The following is an 8,341-nucleotide window of genomic DNA, read 5'->3' as shown; positions in this document are numbered from 1 at the left end:
CAGAAGCTTAACCGAGACACCCAAGCACCCCTCTTTGGCCCATTTAAAAAGTTGAGTTGTCTGTCTTGCTAGGAATTGTAGTATTTTTAAAAATTATATTCTGAATACAGTATCTTTGATAGATGTGTCTTGAATATTTTCTTCCAGTCTCTGGTTTGCATTTTATTTTTCTTAATGGTATTTGTATGTATGTATGTATGTATGTATGTATGTATGTATGTATTATTTACTTTTAAAGATTATTTACTTTTAAAACACTGAGCCACCCAGGCATCCCTTTAATGGTGTGTTTTAAAGATCAGTAGTGTTAATCCAATCATGAAATGGGCAAAAGACATGACAGAAATTTCACAGAGGAAGACATAGACATGGCCAACAAGCACATGAGAAAATGCTCCGCATCACTTGCCATCAGGGAAATATAAATCAAAACCACAATGAGATACCACCTCACACCCATGAGAATGGGGAAAGTTAACAAGGCAGGAAACCACAAATGTTGCAGAGGATGTGGAGAAAGGGGAACCCCCCTACACTGTTGGTGGGGATGTGAACTGGTGCAGTCACTCTGGAAAACTGCGTGGAGGTTCCTCAGAGTTAAAAAATAGATTTGCCCTAGGACCCAGCAATTGCACTGCTGGGGTTTCACCCCAAAGATACAGATGCAGTGAAATGGCATGACTCCTGCACCCCAATGTATATAGCAGCAATGTCCACAATAGCCAAACTGTGGGAGGAGCCTTGGTGTCCATTGAAAGATGAATGGATAAAGAAGATGTGGTCTATATATACAATGGAATATTACTCAGCCATTAGAAATGACAATACCCACCGTTTGCTTCGACGTGGATGGAACTGGAGGGTATTATGCTGAGTGAAGTAAGTCAGAGGACAGACATTATATGGTCTCATTTATTTGGGGAATATAAAAAATAGTGAAAGGAATTAAAGGAGAAAGGTGAGAAAATGAGTGGGAAATATCAGTGAGGATGACAGAATATGAGAGACACCTAACTGGGAAACAAGGGGTGGTGGAACGGGAGGTGGGCCAGGGGTTGGGGTGACTGGGTGATGGGCACTGAGGGGGACATCTGACAGGGTGAGCACTGGGTTATGCTATATGTTGGCAAATCGAACTCCATATAAAAAAATACAATAAATTAAAAAAAATTAATTAATTTAAAAATCAATAGTTTTATTTATTTTTTAAAGATTTAGTGTTTAGTTTACCAAGAAAAGGGATGAGCAGAGGGAGAGAATTCTGAGCAGACTCCCAGCTGTGTGTGGGGCCCAACTTGAGGCTCTATCCCAGGACTCTGAGATCATGACATGACCTCAGCTGAAGCCACTCAATTAACTTAGCACCGAGGCGCCTTGAAGACCAACAGTTTTAATTTATCATCAAAATAATTAAAATGTTATTTTTTCCCTTCTATATGTCATGCTTTTTTTTGTATGTATTTGAGAAACACCTTGCCATCCCCATTTGCAAAGATTTTCTCCTTTTCTAGACTTTTTTAGGTTTTACATTAGATATATAACTCGTTAGAGTTAATTTTTTGTGCATGGTGTGTCCTAAGAATCAATGCCAATTTCTTTAAATTTTGTATATTCTGTTGTTAAGACTTTCTTTTCCTTATTCAATTGCATTGGCACCGTTGGTCAGTAATTATGTAAACGTATATATGTGTGGGTCTGTTTCCGGACTTCTTATTCTGTTCCGCTGGTGTATATATCTATCTTTTTGCCAATACTAAAACTGTCTTGATACTGTGAGATTAGAGTAAGTCTTGAAATCAGATGGGGTAAGTCATCTAACTCTATTGTTCTTTTTAAAAGTTTGTTTATTTATTCTAGTTTCTTTGTCTTTTTACATAAATTCTAGAGTTAGTTTGTCAATTTCTATAAAAAGCAGCATGCTGGAGTATTGATGAGTATTATATATTGAATCAGTATATCAGTTTGGGGAGAATTGCAATTTTAACAATACTGAGTTTTCTGACTATGAGCATGCTGTATTTTTCCTTTATTTAGATCCCTAACTTCTCTCACCAACATGCTGTAGTTTTCATTATAAGAGTCTTGGTTATCTTTTGTTCGATTTGTTCTTAGGTGTTTTTTTTGTGTGTGTGTGTTTTTAATATTACTGTAAATAATAACTTTTAATAAGTCCATTTCTAGTTGCTTGCTGCTAATATGTCAGTCTAGCCACAGGATTGTCCAATTTTGTTGATCTTTTTAAGAACCAGATTTTCTGTGCTGTCCTAATTCATGAATTCCTCCTCTTTGTTATTATTTTTCCTTCTATTTTGGGTTTACTTTGCCCTTTGTAAGGTATCTAAAGATGAAGTCTTGTCAGGAAATTAGATTTTAGGTCTAATTTTGTAATAGGGGTATTTAGAGCTTTTAAGTTTCCTTCTGAGTGCCGCTTTGGTTGCAATCCACAAATTTTGATATGTGTATTTTTGTTGTTACTTTGTATTTCTCTTGTGATTTCTTTTTGACCTATGAATTATTTACAAGGAGATTATTTAATTTCAGGATTTATTTTTTATTTTTATTTTATTTTATTTTATTTTTTATTTTTTTGAGTATTTTTTATTTTAAATATCTTACTGATCTTGATTTCTAATTTAATTCTGATGTGGTCAGAGAATACACGTACGATTTTCCTCTTTTTATTTTGTTAAAGATTTTATTTATTTATTCATGAGACAGAGAGAGAGATAGAGAGAGAGGCAGAGACACAGGCAGAGGGAGAAGCAGGTTCCATGGAGGGAGCTGGACATGGGACTCGATCCTGGGTCTCCAGGATCAGGCCCTTGACTGAAGGCAGCGCAAAACCACTGAGCCACAGGGGCTGCCCGATTTTCCTCTTTCTAAGTTTAGAGTTATGCTCTATGTTGTTGAAGCACAATGTCTACTTGAAAAGCATGTATATTCTGTAGTTGTTGAATGTGGTGTTCAATAAAGTGATCTGGAATAAGGTAGCTAATATTGTTCAGATCTTCTATGTCTTTACTGACTTTTTGTCTAGTTCTATCACTTTCCTGAAAGAAGAAGGTCTTAAAATTTCCTTCTAAGACTATAGAATTGTTATTTTTTTGCTTTAATTCTATCAGTTTTGCTTTTTGGTACTTTGATCCTCTACTGCTAGCCACATAAAATGAGGAATTGTGTCTTTGTGATGATTTGTTACTTTTATCATTATGATATGTGTCTATTTCTATCTCTGGTGCTACTCTTGTCTTGAAGTCTGTTTTATCTGGTATCAAAATAGCCATTTCAGACTTTCTTCTGTTTGCTGATTGTGTAGTTTAATTTTTTCATCCATTTATTTCCAGTTCTATATGTTTTTACACTGAAAGTGTGGGGACACATGGCTGGCTCAGTTGGAGGAGCATTTGACTCTTGATTCTCCGGGTCACGAGTTCAGGGGCCACATTGGGTATAGAGATTACTTAAATGTATTTTAAAAAAAGAAAAGAAAGTCTGCCACTTTTGGCACAATTTACACTTAGTTGACCCTTGAACAACACAGGGGTTAGGGATGCTGACCACAACACAGTTGAAAATCCACTCCCCCCAAAAGTAACTACTAATAGCCTATTGTTGCTGGAAGTCTTACTGATCACATGAACAATTAACACATATTTTGTGTGTTATACATATTATATACTATGGTGTTCTTACAATAAAGTAAGCTAGAGGAAATAAAATATTATTAAAATGACAGGAAAAGGGGGCACCCGGGTGGTCGGTGGTTGAGTGTATGCCTTTTGCTCAGGTTGTGATCCCAGGGTCCTGAGATTAAGTCCTGCATCGGGCTCCCTGTGGGGAGCCTGCATCTCCCTCTACCTATGTGTCTGCCTCTCTCTCTTTCTGTGTCTCATGAATAAAAAATCTTTTTTAAAAAGTTTATTTATTTATTGACATTTACAATACTGTACTGTATATTAAATAAAATCCATGTATAAGTGGATCCATACAGTTCAGACCCGTGTTGTTCAAGAGTATACTAGAGTACTAGAGTATTGCCTTTTTATTCACTCTTAAACAGTCTCTGACTTTTTAACTGGAGTGTTGAGACCATAAACATTTATTTTTTTTATTTTTATTTTTTTAACATGTAACGTTTTTAACATTTATTGAGGATTCTTGCCCAAATCTGGAGACCATAAACATTTAAATTAATTATTGATATGGTTGGATTTAGGTCTGCCATTTTATTACGTTGTCTTTGTACCCTGTTTTTCCTTTATACGTTCTTTTGGATTATTTGAATATTTGGTGCCTGATTTTAGTTTACTGATTTTTGACTCTTTCTCTTTTCTCTCTTTCTCTTGTGTGTAGTGGTTGCTCTAGGAAGTATAATATACATACCTATTGTTTCATAGCGTTGAGTTAATATGCTACCACTTTGCTTAAATGTAGAAGCTTTACAACCATATAGATTGTTTAACCCCTGCCTGCTGACCAATAAGTTATAGCTATCATAAGTATTACATTTACATATGTTGAAAACTCTACCAGAGAATGTTAAAATTTGTTTTAAAGAGTGTTTTCTGTTGTTGTCATTGTTAACGTATTTACCCAGCTATTTACCATTTCTTTTGCTCTTCGTGCTTAAAAATCCAGATTTCTCTCTGGCATCTTTTTCCTTCATCATATCTGGAATAATTTCCATTAACATTTCTCATAGAGCAGGTCTGCTAACAACAAATTTTCGTTTTCTCTTTTTCTTGTGAAGAAGTATATCTAAGCATTATTTTCACTGAGTATAGAATTTTGGTTTGCCAAATCATTTTTCTTAGGATTTTATTTTATTTTTTTTTAATTTTATTTATTTATGATAGTCACACAGAGAGAGAGAGAGAGAGAGTGAGAGAGAGAGGCAGAGACACAGGCAGAGGGAGAAGCAGGCTCCATGCACCGGGAGCCCGACGTGGGATTCGATCCCAGGTCTCCAGGATTGCGCCCTGGGCCAAAGGCAGGGGCTAAACCGCTGCGCCACCCAGGGATCCCTTTTCTTAGGATTTTAAAGATGTTATACTATCTTCTGTTCTCCTTGGTTTCTGTTGAGAATTTTGTGATCAGTCAAACCATTGTTTCCTATATGTGATACGTCATTTAAAAAAAATATTTTCTTCATTATTTGAGAGAGAGAGACAGAGATAGCAAGAGAGAACATAAGAAGGGAGAAGAAGGATAAGCAGGCTATATGCTCAATGTGGGGCTCGATCCCAGTGTCTGAGTCTAAGGCAGACTCTTAACCAAGTGAACCACCCAGGTGCCCCTGTAATATGTCATTTTTAAAGCTGCTTTCTAGAATTTTAAAAAATCTTTGGGTCTGAACAGTTTCTTTCTTTCTTTCTTTCTTTCTTTCTTTCTTTCTTTCTTTCTTTCTTTCTTTTCTTTCTTCTTTCTTTTTTTTTTTAAAGATTGTATTTATTTATTCATGAGAGACAAGGAAAGAGGCAGAGACACAGGCAGAGGGAGAACCAGGCTCCCTGCAAGGAGCCCGTAGTGGGACTCGATCCTGGACCCTGGATCATGCCCTGAGCCAAAGGCAGACACTCAACCACTGAGCCACCCGGGCATCCCGGTTTTGAACATTTTCATCAAGATGTGTCTAGGTGTGTTTTTCTTTGAGTTTATCGTGTTGAGTATTTGTTGAGCTCCTAGAATCTATAAATTTATGTCTCATTAATTTCGGTGATTTTCTACCATAAATTTTTCAAATGTATTTTTGTGCCACAGTCTCGTTTTCCTTTCCTTCTGGGATTGTGGCTACACTTAAGTTAGACCTTTTGGTATTGACCCACAGGTGGTTGGGGCTCTGTTTACTCTTTTTCAACCTTTTTCCTCTTTGTTTTTCAGATTGGATAATTTGTCTTCAAGTTCTTTCCTTTGTCATCTCCATTCTATTATTGAGCCCATTCTGGTTTTATTTCAAACACTGTATTTTTCAGTTCTAAAATTTCAATTAGTAGTTTGCCTGGGTGGTTAAGTATCTACTTTCAGCTTAGGTCTTGATTCTAAGGTCCTTGGATCGAGCTCCATATCAGGCTCTCTGCTGAGGGAGAGTTTCTCCCTCTCCTTCTGCCTGCTGCTCTCCCTGCTTGTACATGTGGTCTCTCTTCTCTGTCAAATAAATAAATAAAATATATTTAAAAATTCAATTAGTTCTTTCTTATGGTTTTTATTTTTCTCAGAATTTCTACCTTGTCCTTCATTTCAAATGTGTATTCCTGTATTGCATGGGGCATAGTTATAATTGTTGCCCTAAATTTTTTATACTTCTCGCATCTGGATCATCTTGGGGTTGACATTTGTTCATTTCCTATTCCTTTCAGAATTATGCACATTTTCCGATTTTTTGTGTATTACATCATTATGGAATTTATTCCTAAGATAGTGAATGTTATTTGTATAGACTTTGGGTCTTTTTATAATTTTCTGGGGGATTGGCTAATTGAATTCAAATAAATAAAAAAGAATCTTCTGGGTGATCATTGCTGTTTTTCTTTTAGCAAGTAACCTGTTCAGACCATAGTTCTGTCTTGCTTTCTGAGGGTATTGGTTCAGTCTTAGTTTCATTCTTTGAGTCTTTGCTATGTTGGTTTACCTCTGCTTAAATTGCTTAGGGGTTCGTCTGAGACTTTTTCAGGTATTTCAAGTCTTGTTTCATTTCTCCAAGCTTTTGATACATTGGTTTGGGTCTGTCTTTTACTAGCAGCTCTCAGGTTAATCTGGTGTGCAGCTTGTTCATATCTTATTTCATTTTTCAAAGCCTTTGCTAAGCTGGTTTGGGTATGCTCCACACATATGAGATTTGGAATTAAGCCATGATTTGTGTAGATTCATACAGAGAATTATGAGATCATCCTCCTTGTCTGTCTCTTCTCCACAGTTTTCTTACACAATTTTGTCCATGGAGATCCCTTTTCCAGGTTTCTCTTGGCAGAAAGATAGAGTTTCTAGAGTTTCTATTAGAATTTAGGCTGCCTATGCTGCTCTGCAAATGGGGCCCACCCTTAATTGCAGAGCCATGTGAGGAAAAACAAAAATGGGGAAACACATTCAATATGAGTCACTTCTCCTGATTTTGATTCCCCTCCACAATCCACCTGCTTTGTTTACTTTTCGGAGTCGAGGATTTTCAGTTGTGATCAGCAGGAGGGATGGGTCGTAGTGGCCTTATGCACTGCGGCAGAATGATAACTTCACTGTATTAAACTTTTTTGTAATTTTGGATCTCATGTGCAAAGAACTGAAAATCATTCTTCCCTGTTCATAGCATACTGACATCAGCAGTCCCTAGTATTTTGTTTTCTTTATTTCCATTCCCTTTCAAAGACAACGGTGTTAGCGAGTTTGATATTTGTCCTTAAATATTTATGAATCCTTGTAAAGTAGCTAGTGTTGTTTACATGTATACTAGTTTTTAATTTACCACATTGAAGTTAAATCTTGTTCTATTACTTTTTCCTTTTTCTTCTAATGATTTATTTATTTTTGGAGAGAGAGAGCGTGCATGTGTGTACATGCTCAGGGTAGAGGGCACAGGGAGAGGGAGAGAGAGTCTCGAGCTGATTCAGCACTGAGCAGTGAGTCTGACTCAGGGCTCGATCTAACAGCCCTGAGGTCAGGGCCTGTGCCAAATCTGAGTCAGATGCTTAATGAGCTGTGCCACCCAGGCATCCTTGTTTTCTATTTTTCATTCACCAGTATGCTTTCAGTTATGTTCATGTCTTATGTATAGAAAAGGTTTGTTGCTGGGATGCGTGGATGGCTCAGGGTGTGATCCTGGGATTCAGGGATCGAGTCTCGCATTGGGCTCCTTGAAGGGAGTCTGCTTCTCCCTCTACCTATGTTTCTGCCTCTCTCTCTTTCTGTGTCTCTCATGAATAAATAAATAAAATCTTTAAAAAAAGAGAAAGTTTGTTGCTTCCAACAACTACATACTATTCCATAACAGGCATATATCACATTTTATGTATAGATTTTCTTAAGAAAGGTCATCTGTGTTACTTCCAACTCCTTCCTACCACAAACCTCTATGTGATTCTTATCTGGTCTACCTCTAACGTGTTATCTTGAATCTGCCAACTTACCTATACTACCAAACTCTCGTTCAAGTCCTTTTACCTCTTCCCTGTACTGTTAACCCCTCTTCCTTTATTCACTCTTCCTCCATGGGCCATCTTCCTTTTTTTTTTTTTCTTTTCATCTTCCATATAGCATTCAGAGTGACCGTTCTAAACCATAGACCTAACACAGGCCTTACACAGATCTTTAGCTGGAAAAGGGAATGTCTCGAGGTCCTTGGACAATACTT

The sequence above is a fragment of the Canis lupus genome, unplaced genomic scaffold (genome assembly GCF_011100685.1).
Source record: "Canis lupus familiaris isolate Mischka breed German Shepherd unplaced genomic scaffold, alternate assembly UU_Cfam_GSD_1.0 chrUn_S186H346, whole genome shotgun sequence".
Taxonomy (NCBI): domain Eukaryota; kingdom Metazoa; phylum Chordata; class Mammalia; order Carnivora; family Canidae; genus Canis; species Canis lupus.
The sequence above is the reverse complement of the archived record's forward strand: the minus strand, read 5'-3'. Positions refer to the sequence as shown.